The sequence below is a fragment of the Gekko japonicus genome, unplaced genomic scaffold, assembly GCF_001447785.1.
Source record: "Gekko japonicus isolate JY-2015 unplaced genomic scaffold, Gekko_japonicus_V1.1 scaffold65, whole genome shotgun sequence".
In the NCBI taxonomy this organism is placed as follows: Eukaryota; Metazoa; Chordata; class Lepidosauria; order Squamata; family Gekkonidae; genus Gekko; species Gekko japonicus.
Window position 1 is genome coordinate 250625 of NW_015165832.1, and position 15529 is coordinate 266153.

Below are 15529 nucleotides of genomic sequence, written 5' to 3' on the forward strand. Positions count from 1 at the left end.
TTGGGCTTTGGGAGAAAACACATTGGGGCCAGTCCTGATAGAGTTGCCAACTCCAGATGGGAAATTCCTGGAGATTTGAGGGATGGAGCCTGAAGAGGGTGAGGTTTGAGGAGGGGTGGGACCTCAGACAGGTACAATGCCATAGACACCACCCTCCCAACCAGTCAAGGCGGGCGACGGAAGGCCGATGCCTCCGTTGCCCGGCCCTCTACAGAATCCACCCCCCAAGCCTCCAGGTATTTCCCTCCTTAGAGCTGGCAACCCTACATTCCCCTCAGTGCCTGTTGGTAGGCAACTAAGCTTGGTCCTGTCACCTACTTTGGCCTTTGGGAGAAAACACATTGGGGCCAATCCTGATAGGGTTGCCAACTCCAGATGGGAAATTCCTGGAGACTTGAGGGATGGAGCCTGAAGAGGGTGAGGTTTGAGGAGGGGTGGGGCCTCAGACAGGTACACTGCCATAGACTCCACCCTCCAAACCAGCCATTTTGTCCTGGGTAACAATTGTTGCCAATCTCCAGGTGAGGGCTACAGATCACTCACAATTACAACTGCTCTTCAGGTAGCAGAGATCAGTTCCTCTGGAGAAAACAGTGGACTCTGTCATTATACCCTGCTGAGTTCACCACAGCAAATTGACACTGTTTGCCCAAAGCCAGAGCACTCCCCCAGAGCCTCTTTCTAGATCTCGTTGTATTTATTTCCACAACGGGCCTTATTCCTTGTCACTTAATAAAGGTCATGAAAGATGGAGAATGATTCAGATTTCACTCTAAATCCACTGTGTTATCTGATATCTTGCCTGATGTAATAATATTAGCCAAAGATTTTATACATTGACTCAACTTGCCTGTTACAGAAAATAAATTGCTGTCTATCATTTGCTCTACAGATAAGCCCCTCCTTGAGGAAATGTGTGATACAGGATTTTAGTGATGATCAAGACTGACATCATGACTGACACCACAAAAGACTGTCATGTGATCTACAGGGAGTTATGAAGCACTGGATCAGCTTCAAAAGAAATGAGGCCAAATATGTGAAGCATGCCATCAACCTTGTTTAAACCTGTCATTAACCGTGTCACCTTTTATAGGCCTTCTAGTTCAACATGGACATCTCCAGCTGGGATAAGAAGATAGAAGAGGCAGTACATGGATATTTTCAAGGCTGTGTAAATGCATCTGGAATTAATTATTCAGTTGTCTTTTTTAATCTGTTTTGGAATCAGAACATAAAAAGAACTGTTATTTGGTGGACTGAAATCTTGGAGTAATTTTAGGTGAGACAACAGATCTATGTTTTCACTTTATCATTCATCCATGGACCAGCTCATAGACAACAATAATTCATTTGACTTTTTCAGTGAATTTCCTTATGTTAGGAAATGGCTTGATAGCTAGTAATTTGTCTAGAGCACGTACTGTCATGCCCTGATTCGTTACAATGTATGATATATTTTACAGAATGGGTAGTCACACAATCTATGGTGGGAGTAGGTAAGAAAGCAGTTAGGGAGTACTGCGAATAAAATAAGGAGTTCCATCAAAACATTTCACCCATGTTCATCAGTAAGCTTTAGGTCAGCCGTTGAACCATTCACACCTATATGATGCTCAACTGGGTATATACTGAGAAGGGATACTTCTGCTGACCCTGGCCCAGTTTGCCACATAGTCAGTGGAATATCGACATGGAGCCTGATTCACTTATCACTGTACTTGCTTAGCCTCTTGTGTGCATCAAAAACCTTTTTGCAGGGCCCTAATAATGAGGGCTTCATACAAGGGGCTTCATAAAGGGTTCCATTAAATGCACAGAGATGGGTAATGGAAACAACTCCTAGGAAAGCATTCTTAGGATTGCATCAGCTGAAATACCCTTTTGGTCTGGGAACAATGATCATGTGATACAATTTAAAAATGTACAGAAAACTATATTTTTAGCTACTTGCCACCAGAAGGTGTCTAAGGGCCAATTTGTATGTTGTTTTTATAATACTGAACTTGACCCAAGATGGATTCTTCAGTGAAGATTTTAGCCCCCTTGCAGGTATTTTATCATGAGTATACTGAGTAGGATCACATTTAGCCATGTGTGTCCTGAACTACAAGGGAATGGTATTGTGCCTGCTGTTTCCACAAAATGATTCGTGGAATGGAGAAGTTAATGGAAATTCATGTTTCAATGTTCATGAAAAACCCCAAACCATGAACCTCCATGAACCTCCATTTTTCCTGGTTCGTGCCCATCCCTATTGCTCATCCATCTAGTCAGTTGCTTTCAAGCAGCTGGTACTTAATGTTAAGTCATGTAAACATCTCTGGTAGGCTTAGAACAATGAAGCAAGCTAGCAGGGCTGCTCTGTAAAAGTCCCCACCTCAGTTTAAAAGTAATAACAAATACCACCCCCCAATATCCCCCCCATTGAAATACCAAATTCCCATGAAACATAGCAGAGGCCTTCACTCAGAGTCTCAGAGCAGCTTACAATCTCCTTCCCTTCCTCCTCCCACAACAGACACCCTGTGAGTTAGGTGGGGCTGAGAGAGCTCTGAGAGAACTGCTCTTGAGAGAACAGCTCTGAGAGAACTGTGACTGACCCAAGAACTCCCACCTGGCTGCATGTGAAGGAATGGGGAATCAAACCTGGTACTCCAGATTAGAGTCCACCACTTTTAACCATTACACCAAACTGGCCAGGAAGTGGGAGGAACCAACAAAAGCACAACAAATATTGCACGCAGCATCTCATAGCTCTCTTGTTTTTCTTTGGTAATCAATGTGGGCTTTATAAAAGCTTCTAGAGGTAAGACCCATTTAGGGGTTTTCTCATAGAAATGTTCTTTTACTTCTTTCCAAATTTTCATAATGCACCTCTAATTGAATGTTGCTGGAAGTTTGTATGGATTTTTTCCTTTCCATACCAAACATACGCATGCCAACCCATAGGCAAGTTGTGGTCTTCTAATGTTAATAACCGACTGTTTTCCAATAGTAACCACTCCTTTATCCATGGCTGATGGGCTGATGGGTTGATGGGAGTGGGGTTACTCATCCAGGAGGCTTTCTCCTTCAGGCTACTCCTTGAGGCAAAGATTGCCGGCCTTGAATGTGTTGACCAAGTGTGGGAGGCTGAGGAGAGTTTGGCCATTTGGCTGGTGTACCATCCGCCTAACGCGCCAGCAAATGTCCGGCCAGACCTGTTGGAGGCTGTATCTAGCTGGGCCTTGGAGTACCCCAGGCTTTTAGTCTTGGGAGACTTTAATGTTCAGGCAGATGATGCTACCTCCTCTCAGGCCACAGGCATGGTGTTTCAACTCTCACACATCAAGCAGACCACACGCTGGATCTTATCTTTGTGTTGTGGATTATGGTGGACAAGATTACTGCTGATACAGTTCCATGGTTGGACCACCTTGCCCTGAAGGCTTGGCTGGGTATCCCAAACCCTCCCTGTTTAGGCAGTGAGCAAATTTATGCTTGCCTGTGGATTCAAATGGACCTCAATAGGTTCCAGGAAGCTCCGCAGGATCTGATTCCATCTGGCAGCCCACTGGATGTGCTGGTGGAGGATTGGCATTCTCGCCTCTCCAAAGCCATCAACGAGGATGCTCCATGGCACCCTTTTTGCTCTTGTACCAAACTAGCTCCATGGTATACCTTGGAGCTACGGCAGATGAAATGAGAGCTAAGACAACTAGAAAGAGTGTTTGACGAAGCTACAAGAACATCCTATCGGTTGTTTATGAGAACCTATGAGATGGCAGTGAAGTCTACAAAGAGAAATTTCTATGCAACCTCCATTGCATCAGCTAGCTTTCACCCGGCCCAATTATTTAGAACTATTTGGTCACTGACTGCTTTGCCTCAGGGCGCACCAAATGCTAGGGAATTGCCTATTGGCTGTGAGGCATTTGCGAGCTATTTTGCACACAAAGTCTTGTTGCTCTGCCATGACCTTCTGACCACAATTGATACAATAATACAACTGGAAGCCCATTGGCCATCTTCAGGTCCAGTTTTGGAACACTTCAGTCTGCTCTCCCAGAATTAAGTTGACAGGATCCTGGTGGCTGTGAAGCCTACTATGTGCCTCCTAGATCCCTGCCCATCATGGCTGGTTAAAGCCTGCGGTGATGAGGTGAGGACCCCCCTGAGGGAGATTATCAACTTATTGCTTTCAACAGGGACCTTCCCAGGGGGATTGAAGGAGAAAATAGTTCGCCTTCTGCTTAAAAAACCTTCTTTGGACTCAGTGGTTTTGAATAACTATCGCCCAGTATCTAACTTACTGTTCCTGCGTAACGTGGTAGCGGGGGCAGTGGCAACATAACTTCAGGCTTTCTTGGGTGAGGCTAAGGTCCTGGACCCTTTCCAGTCCAGATTTCACCCTGCCCACAGGATGGAGATAGTGCTGGTCGCCCTGGTGGATGATCTCCGGAGACATCTGGATTGAGGCAGATCAGCGCTACTGATTCTTCTTGATCTTTCAGCAGCATTCAATATGGTTGACCATGAGGTGTTAACCCACTGCCTCACCGACACCAGGATACAGGGGCTTGCCTTGCAGTGCCTGACGTCCTTTCTCCAGTGCCCTGGACAGAAGGTGGTGCTTCAGGGGGAGTTATCCCAGCAGCACCCACTGGAATGTGGTGTGCCGCAGAGAGCAATTCTCTTCCCCATGCTGTTTAACATCTATATCCACCCCCTTGCCCAGATTATCTGGAGGTATGGGCTGGGTTGTCACCAGTATGCAGATGACACCCAGTTCTATCTACTGATCAATGGCCATCTGGACATGGCCCCAGGAGAGCTGAACAAGGCATTACAAGCTGTGGCTGGATGGCTGCAACAGAGCCAAATGAAGTTAAATCCATCTAAGACAGAGATCCTGCAACTGAGTTGGGGGGGGGGGGATTGAGTCAGGGAAAGAGAATCAGGCTCCCAACCTTTGATGGGGCTCCATTGGTGCCAACATCAAGGGTGAAGAGACTCGGGGTGTTCATGGATGCCTCCCTTTCTATGGAGGCCCAGGTCACCGCCACTGCCAGGTCTGCCTTTTTCCATCTGAGACAGATCAGGCAGTTGGCCCCATATCTCGCCCCCCAGGACCTAGCTACAGTGACCCAGATTGGATTATTGTAACTCTCTATACATGGGGCTGCCATTGACTCTGCTCCAGAAATTACAGCTAGTGCAGAACGTGGCAGCACTGGTGTTGACGGTGATGCCTGTGCGGCCTTGTATCCGCCCAGTGCTGCACGAACTGCACTGGCTACCTCTCGAATTCCAGATCCATTTCAAGGTGCTGGTGCTTACCTTTAAGGCCCTATACAGCCCAGGGGCCAGCATACCTCTGAGACCACCTCTCCCCATATGAGCCCAATAGGGTATTGAGGTCCACAAATCAATATCTTTTGGCAGTCCCCGGCCCCAGGGACAGCCAACTAGCCTTGGCCAGGGCTTTTTCAGCCCTGGCCCCTACCTGGTGAACTGAGCTCCCGTATGAGATCAGGGCCCTGCAGGATCTACTACAGTTCTGCAGGGCCTGCAAGATGGAGCTCTTCCACTGGGCTTTTGGTTGAGGTGGCGGATGTCCCTCCTTTTCCCTGGCCAACCCCCCACCAGCGGCCTGGATCTAAACTAGCATTGGGGCACCACTGTTGTACCCAAATTAATCTGACTTCTGAACAAACTGCTTACACTGTATTGTAAGACTTGTGATTTTATGCAGCTTTAAATTTTTATTCAATGATTATTTTAACACTGTTATACTAAAAGTGATGTAAACTGCCCTGAGCCCACTCACGGGGAGGGCAATATATAAATCAAATAAATAAATAAATCCTTCTTTTATCCCTATAGTAATATCTAAAACATTGCATAACATACATAAGAATGGGGGGGGAAACCAAGGTTGCTGCAGAAGCACTCTATCACACATATCAGTTAGGCACTGTCTATCATTTGGGTTACAAAACAGATTCATTTTGCCACTAACGTATGAGAACTCTCTTTGGCGTTCAGCCATACCCAAATTTTGGGGACAATTGCTCACGGGCGTATGGCTTCAAAGTGACAGATCTCCCAAAGTTCCATGCTGTACAAGCATTATGGAGATGTCTTAACTATCCTTCAATCTTGCCACCCAATTAAATGCAGTGAGTTAAATGATATATTATTCATATGTTGACGCTGATGCAACCAAGTGTCCTTCGTGCGTATCTCCTTGGAAAAGATTGGGGGGGGGGAGAATTCAGCTCCAGTTGTCTGCTTTTTTCTCACAGCAGCTCAACAGTGGGGAGGAGCAGTTGTACCACCTTAAAACCACATTCAAATAAGGTGGTGAGACACCATAGTGACATTGGAGTCGCTATTAACTGGCAATAAAATGATGCAGACAGCTGATGCTGAGATGAAACAATAGGAGAGTGGATGTGGCATCAAATGTAGACAGAAATTTGTGAGATGATGTGAGATCATTTGCACAACGGTGAGAAATGCCAATGCAGATTGGACCAATGAATGTGGTTTTGAGCCGCATCTTTCTCTGTTCCACTGTGGGTTTGGTAAAACAATGGGGTGAATGCTAGATGCAGAATGGGCCAGTAATAAGCAGCTGGAATGTAAACCAGAAAGGGAGGACAGGGGGCAGTGAGAAGAAGAGCTGAGAACAACTATTGCCTGACCCCTGTTGAATAGGAACAGTCAAGCTCAGGAGACAGGAACATGTGACAAGATGGCCACAGAACATGTGCTGCCATGCTAGATTATTTAAAGCTAAACTGGCAAAGGTTTAAGGGCATTTGTTATTGCTCATTTTATAATTTTAGATAATTTCTTAACAGAAGACTGCTATCGGGGCTGCAATTTAAAGGGGGAGACTAATGCAAAAGAGCTTTTTAACTCGTCACCCATACACTAAAAGTCGTCATCTTCAAGCTGTCTTTACCTTTGCTGAGAAAAAACATACCAGTACCCATAAACTTCCCCCAGTTATATTACAATCAGTTTAAGAGGAGTCATGCTTTTTCATAGGAATACAGTCCAGGGACAAAAAAGAGTTAAATAACGTTTTCTCCCTAACTAGACTCCTCCTGTAAATCACAGCTGCTGCAATCTGTTTTCTTTCTTTTTTAAAATTATGTGAAAAACACTCATGGAACTACATGTAAGAAGGTTGGTAGTTGTGGCTATAAACTTCTGGTCACCAATAGCCTTTGAATATTTCTTATGTATCTTCTTTTTGAGCCAAACTTTAGTCCTATTTGATTGCATAGTTCATTTGGAAACTCAGCATTAGCTCCCACTGGAAAACCCTTAGGCTGATTTAGTAATTAGTGGCTTTTCCAAAGAAAATTATTGGATTTTCCAATGAATGGCCTTTTGGGGATATTGCTACAATAGATGAGTGCAACCACAAAAGAAACCTGTTTCTGCATAAGATCTCTGCTGTTGGATCAGGCCACAGCTGGTTGATTGTGGCATAAATGTCCACTGGAAGCAGATTACTTAATTTGATGCATGAAGTGGGATAATATGAATACATATTGTAATGTGATGACAATTGTAATTAAACATTGTGCTTTCAGTCCTACAGGTGTCTTAGAAACCCTGGTGCCATTTCTGGTTTTACTGTTGTTTCACCACTTAACTCTCCAGCCCATAGAATATATATCTTTGGACACGAACAAAAAGAAAGGAGGGAGGAAGAAAAAAAGGGAGAAGAAAAGAAAAAAGGGGGGGGGTTTAAGGGAAAAAAAGAAAACTCAACCCAAAAAGCTGCTATGAATCCACAAGGGTTAAGCTGACACTACATATAATAAACATACAAAATTTATTTAGGTGTACACATTTTAAAAAACTTAAAACTCATTTAAAATATTCACAATCAGACCTAAAAAACTTCTCAACATTCATACATAAATGGGTTAGTGCTGTGCAACTGAACCAAACGCGTTTCGGCCCAAAAGGCCTTCCTCAGTGGTCACAATCCAAAATACAAAGTTGACATACAGTCCATCCAGAATTTGTACAGGATGGAGTGACATACAGTCAACTCACGCAAGTTTATGCTACCAGATTTGGAATTATTAGTGGACTTTAATTGGCCATACCTGAGGCCTATCCTATAGAACAACAATATACATATAAATATATAAGGACATAACATCTGGCCTTATACTGCATATATATTTAACATCTTATGTAAATATTTTTTGGACTGTATGTCAACTTTGTATTTTGGATTGTGACCACTGAGGAAGGCCCTTTGGGGCCGAAACGCGTTTGGTTCAGTTGCACAGCACTAACCCATTTATGTTGAGAAGTTTTTTAGGTCTGATTGTGAATATTTTAAATGAGTTTTAAGCTTTTTAAAATGTGTACACCTTAATAAATTTTGTATGTTTATTATATATATATCTTTGGAGCCACTTAGATGACTTTCAGAGATAAAAAGTAATAGGGGGTCATAAAATGAGAAACGAATGAGCCTTATTCTCAACACTTGGGAATGTCAGTTGAATTTAAGGTGCATTGTAATCAGGAAAGAAAACTGCAGAGTATTAATAACATTTTCCCTTGTTTGTAATCCACCACACCTTGTAAGTAATGTATAAGTGATAACGGGCATGATGGAGCCAGAGTTAAGCACTATCAAATTTCAGTGATAACAGAATAAAACCAAAGGAGGTATTTAAAAGTGCTTAAACTCTAGTTGGATTATGTCTAATATACCTAAATTCCACATATAAAACAAGTAAATTGGTAAAAAAAACCAAAAAAGCTATGAAACTCACAAATAATGTCCTAGTGCAGCAATTTCCCCCTACTTATAACAACCACTTTAAAAAAATGATACACCCCCCTATACTCTGAAAGTATTGATCTGTTTGCAATTAAAATGAGACACATTTCAAGTTCATGGGTAGTTTTTGAATCTTTGTCATCAGTGGCATTTATTGTTCACCACATTATGCAGCTATCCAATCATGCTCAAGACATACTTGATTGCTTAGCCTGTTGCTGTGTGGGAAAACTGCCTGAGTGATTCCTCAGTCTTTATTTCTGAAAATGACTTTATTTACCATTTATTTATTAAATTAAGTTTATAGCCCGCCCTTCCTTATGCAGTAGGACTCAGGGTGAGTCACACCATTTAAAATCAATAGAGCAATTAAATATAATTTAGATTAAAATCAGCCATCACAACAGTTAACACCAGTCACTGTGTTCATTCCTCACTAGATGGCACAGTAGATGGCAGCTCAGGAGATGGTCCAAGGTGGGAAGCCGTCACTCATCCTTGACTATGGGCTTGGTCGAACAACTCTATCTTACAGGCCCTGCCAAATTATTTCAAGTCTTGCAGGGCCTGGATCTCATTGGACAGAGTGTTCCACCAGGTTGGGGTGAGGGCTAAAAAGGCCCTGGCCCTGGTTGCAGATAGCCAGACGGCCTTTGGGCTGGGGATCATCAGCAAGTTGTTACCAGCTGAGCAGAGTGCTCTTTGGGGGGACATACCATGAGAGGCAGTCTCTCAGATACATTGATTCCAGACCATTTAGGGCTTTGAAGGTAAATATCATAACCTTGAACTTAGCTCTTAGTTTGGAGTGGATGGCAATATACTCTACCAGTACTGAGAACTTCCTGAAGCAATGGAATAGAGCATGGGTGGCCAAACTTGCTTGATGTAAGAGCCACGTAGAATAAACGTGAAATGTTTGAGAGCCACAAGACATGAGCAAATATTACATGTTTTTACTGGTAAATATGCAAATTTGCTTTTATTAACATTAAATGAGGCTGCCATAATAACAAAAGCGGTAAAAGCAGTTATTGATAGGGACTTCCGGTTTGGCCGACGCCCGATAAAGACGCTAAAGGTACGGCTCCGTGGATTTTTATTTTTTTTTCGCTACTATCAGGATTTCTTAGCAATTGCTAACAACAACCTTCAACTTTCTAAACAGTGCTTCTTTCTCAGAGAAGCTCATGTCAAGTAGAAATTGAGTAAGATATTCAATACTATCTCTTTGTGCTTCTTTTTCATTTGGAGTCAATCATGCCAAGTCCATATAGAAATGACCTAAAATAAACATCCATAAAACCCTGGGAGTGAGGCAGTTAGTAATGTATATGTTGCATGAAAAGTAGTATTTCATCCTGAAGCAATTATTTACATAATGTCTGTGGGCTGTGTCTACCACTCCTCTCAGCTAAGTATGGAGCCTCCCTCCAATACAAGGTGCCTTCATCCAGAGGAGGGTCTCTTCCACTGGAGGAAGGCCTTTTGCCCAGAGAAATGCTTCACACCTAACTGAACTGGTAAAATACAATTTATTGACTATGTGGAGAGTGTGAAAAAAGAACTGTAAGTCACAGTAGCATCTATAAGTAGGGTTCCCAGAGCCCCACCAGGACCCCTGCTTTTGAGGAGTGCTCCCCACCCCCAAAATCCTACCCCTAAATGACATTTATGGGGCCACTTCTGGTCTTATCACCCCAACATGCTGCCATCACCCAGAAGTGATGTAGGCACATCGGAGATGTCTGGGGGCAACGCTCTGGTATTTGGGCAAACTCTATGTTAAATTTGGCCAAATTTACCATAGAGTTTGCCCAAATACCAGAGTGTCGCCCCCAGACATCCTCAATGTGCCCTCGTCACTTCCAGTTGCCATCAGTATGTTGGGGTGGGTACTTCCGGATTTACTGGAAGTGGCCCCAAACCACTTCTAGTCTCATGGGAGTGAGCCGGGAGCCCCCCACCGGCCAGGCGAGTGCACCTGGCAACCCTATCTATAAGTGTCCAACAAACATATTGGTTATGATTATTATGACAATGTTCTCTTTATATATGTATATATCTAACAGTATATGTATATATCTAACAGTGAAGGGGTGCTCACTCGTGGAGTCTTAAATCCATGGATCAGGAAAATTCACACAGAATATTTTTTCAACAAACTTGTGGAACCCTCCCCCCCAAGTTTTGCAGAAAAAAATTGAGAACTTCAAACAAAAATGGAGGGGGGGTTAAATTCACCAAAAACATGTTAGGCTGTCTGTGTTTGCGCACAGAGCAGGACTCAGCTGGCCTCATCCCCCTCCTTGCAGTGGAGGCAGTAGTTGGAGGGGGAGTTGGAGCAGTGGCTGTTATGACTGCTTGAGCTAGGCAGGTGGAAGGGGAGAGAAAGGGAGGAAGAATCAGGGGGCTGAGGCAGCAGCTGTACTCCTTGTGAGCAGGTGTGTGGGTAAGGAAGGAGGAGTGGGAACTGCTGCCCTCTTCCCCTCTGTGCTGTGAAAGCAGAAACAGTGAGAGCCAGTGAGTATGTGGTCCAGTGAACGGGGAGGGGGGGAGAAAGAGAGAAGGTAACAAGACAGTGAGCTTTTGTGAGATGGGAAGGACACACAAAACATTAACGTGTGTGTGTGTGTGTGTGAGAGAGAGAGAGAGAGAGAGAGAGAGAGAGAGAGAGAGAGAGAGAGATTAATTAACAACAATTTGTATATGTGTGGGTGTGCATGGGAGAGAGAGAGGGGAGGAGAAAGAAAGAAATTAAGAGGTGTGTGTGGGGGGGAACAGGGGGCATTGGGGGACAAGACCGTGAGTGTGTGCTTCAGGAAGCATTAGGGACACATTTGCCTGCCACTCCAAATTTTCTCAGTGTTCGAGTTGAGGCAATTTAAGTCCACAGCAAAACAGCATTCAAAAAACCCCGGGGCAACAACAGGCTGAAACCGGGCTGACCACTGAAGAGAGGTAATGTAATGCAGAATGGGAAAAAAACCTGGAATAAAAAGGTTGAACTCAATTTTAGTGCAGAATTACTCGGAGAACACTGCAGTGAACATGGATTAAAAGGAGAGTGCAGAAAGGGCCAAAGAGAGAGAAAGAGTAACAGCAGGTGATAGGGGGGCAGATAATGAAAGAAAGACAGGTATTAGGGGAGGAAGAATAAGAGACAGGGAACGACTAAGAGAAAAAAAGACAAAAAAATGAGAGAAAAGGTGTGGAGGAGGGGAGGAAGCAAAAGCAGAGGCCGTACGATGGGCACTCCCACAATTTTCTTTTGCAGGTTTCCGCTTGTATATTCTAATAGCGAACTTGGCCAGATCTGAGGATACTTAAATCTGGAGACTGGACCCGTGAAGGACCAAGATGAGTCTTTCAACAAGCCTGAAATGTGCCCCAAATTGGCAGAAAAATCTGAAATCTAAAATAAGCAAATAAATAAAATGGAATGGTTATAAAACCCCCAAATGATAAAAGGACTGCCTGTAGCTTTAAAAGTTGTATACTCTTAGTGGCCATTGCTAGGCAAACTCAACAGGCTTCATTTCTGTCAGTAAAAGGCAGGGGGGGGAGGACAGGGCTGCTTTGACTTTTGAGGGGGGACTCATTGGGTGACTTGATATCACATGACTTGGATGACTCACTGAGGTATGGCTGCTAGCTAATGTTCACAGCAGCCACCCCACAAAAGCCAGCATAATGTAGTGCCCAGGGTTTCAGACTAGAACCTAGAATCCCCATTTTGGCCTGGAAGCTTGCTGGGTAACCTTGGCAAAGTTAGACATTTTCAGCCTAATTTACCTCACAGGCAGGGCCAAGACTGACTATTAAGAACACCTGGGCACCTGCTGGTACACTGATGGCCTCCCCCGACAACTGAGCCAGCCAGTTTTCTGGCAGAAGGGCTGAGTCCATCCCACACAAGCCCTGCACAAGACAAGGAAGGTAGCATCCAGACAGCCAGGGGAAACAGAGCCTGGCCCAACAGAGCCTACTCAATACACAAGACAGGGGAGGTGGTGGCCTAGCCCAGTGTGAAGAGAAGGTAACTGGGGGCACCCAGCTGGCTGAGCCCTGCAAATGACAAGGTAAATGGGGCACCTGGCCCAGCCAAGTCCTGCATGAGGCAAGGTGAGGGATGGTGGAAGCCAGCCCAGTTGAGCTCTGCACAAGCTGAGGCAGAGTGTGGCTCCCAGCCAAGCTCCATGTGAGGTGAGGCTGAGGGTGGTACCTGGCCAAGACCCACATAAAGCAGAGGCAGAAGTTTGCACCCAGATGAGCCCCATGGAAGGCAAGGCAGGGGGCAGTGAGGCAGGGAAGTGGGCAGTGCCCAGCTGAGTGTGTTTGAGGCAAGGAGGTGGTTCCCAGCTCAACTCAGCTGAGCCCTGCCTGAGGTGAATGAGGTGCCCAGCCAGCCTGGTCCACGTGAGGGACGCAGTACCTGGTTTGTAAAAGACAAGGGAAGCAGCACGTGGCCTGCCCAAGGCCTGCCTGAGGTGAGGAAAGCAGCAACTGGCCAGATGCAGACTCCTCCTCCTCATCATCATATCTCCCTCCTTTGGGGCAGAGCCAGGACAGGCTGAAGGAGGGACCCTTTCCAAAGTTTTTTCACTTTCAGTCCACCCATACTCATTGGGTTGTTCTGATAAAATGAAGCAGAGGAGAATGAAGCAAGGAGCTTTGCATCTCCATTGTGGAGAAAAGTGGGCTATAAATGAAGTAAATGAATAATAAATATAATTGAAGATGGAGGGGCAGCTAAAAAGTTGGTGGTATGTGGGAAGGATAGAAGGAAGTAGAGAAGAGTGAGGATGTGGGAGTTGTCAGGTGGAGGGTAAAATAAAACAGTGTGGGAAAGTGGGAAACAGGGAAAGGGGATGCCCTATGCAAGTCTTTGCAGGTTCCCCACTGTGCAACTGGGCCCCCACCAGCAACCAGCACCATACAACTGGGCCATAGTTTTCCTATGTAGATGGTGTCATGGATAAGGTAGGGCAAAAAACTGAATATGGGGAGAAGATATAGGTTGGTTGGCTGGTAGATGGGAAGTAGAGGAAGCAGGAAATGAGGAGAGGTTGTGGGGACTCTCAAGGTAGGGAAGGCAACAACAGGCTGAAACCGGGCTGACCACTGAAGAGAGGTAATGTAATGCAGAATGGGAAAAAAACCTGGAATAAAAAGGTTGAACTCAATTTTAGTGCAGAATTACTCGGAGAACACTGCAGTGAACATGGATTAAAAGGAGAGTGCAGAAAGGGCCAAAGAGAGAGAAAGAGTAACAGCAGGTGATAGGGGGGCAGATAATGAAAGAAAGACAGGTATTAGGGGAGGAAGAATGAGAGACAGGGAACGACTAAGAGAAAAAAATACAAAAAAAAATGAGAGAAAAGGTGTGGAGGAGGGGAGGAAGCAAAAGCAGAGGCCGTACGATGGGCACTCCCACAATTTTCTTTTGCAGGTTTCCGCTTGTATATTCTAATAGCGAACTTGGCCAGATCTGAGGATACTTAAATCTGGAGACTGGACCCGTGAAGGACCAAGATGAGTCTTTCAACAAGCCTGAAATGTGCCCCAAATTGGCAGAAAAATCTGAAATCTAAAATAAGCAAATAAATAAAATGGAATGGTTATAAAACCCCCAAATGATAAAAGGACTGCCTGTAGCTTTAAAAGTTGTATACTCTTAGTGGCCATTGCTAGGCAAACTCAACAGGCTTCATTTCTGTCAGTAAAAGGCAGGGGGGGGAGGACAGGGCTGCTTTGACTTTTGAGGGGGGACTCATTGGGTGACTTGATATCACATGACTTGGATGACTCACTGAGGTATGGCTGCTAGCTAATGTTCACAGCAGCCACCCCACAAAAGCCAGCATAATGTAGTGCCCAGGGTTTCAGACTAGAACCTAGAATCCCCATTTTGCCCTGGAAGCTTGCTGGGTAACCTTGGCAAAGTTAGACATTTTCAGCCTAATTTACCTCACAGGCAGGGCCAAGACTGACTATTAAGAACACCTGGGCACCTGCTGGTACACTGATGGCCTCCCCCGACAACTGAGCCAGCCAGTTTTCTGGCAGAAGGGCTGAGTCCATCCCACACAAGCCCTGCACAAGACAAGGAAGGTAGCATCCAGACAGCCAGGGGAAACAGAGCCTGGCCCAACAGAGCCTACTCAATACACAAGACAGGGGAGGTGGTGGCCTAGCCCAGTGTGAAGAGAAGGTAACTGGGGGCACCCAGCTGGCTGAGCCCCGCAAATGGCAAGGTAAATGGGGCACCTGGCCCAGCCAAGTCCTGCATGAGGCAAGGTGAGGGATGGTGGAAGCCAGCCCAGTTGAGCTCTGCACAAGCTGAGGCAGAGTGTGGCTCCCAGCCAAGCTCCATGTGAGGTGAGGCTGAGGGTGGTACCTGGCCAAGACCCACATAAAGCAGAGGCAGAAGTTTGCACCCAGATGAGCCCCATGGAAGGCAAGGCAGGGGGCAGTGAGGCAGGGAAGTGGGCAGTGCCCAGCTGAGTGTGTTTGAGGCAAGGAGGTGGTTCCCAGCTCAACTCAGCTGAGCCCTGCCTGAGGTAAATGAGGTGCCCAGCCAGCCTGGTCCAGGTGAGGGACGCAATACCTGGTTTGTAAAAGACAAGGGAAGCAGCACCTGGCCTGCCCAAGGCCTGCCTGAGGTGAGGAAAGCAGCAACTGGCCAGATGCAGACTCCTCCTCCTCATCATCATA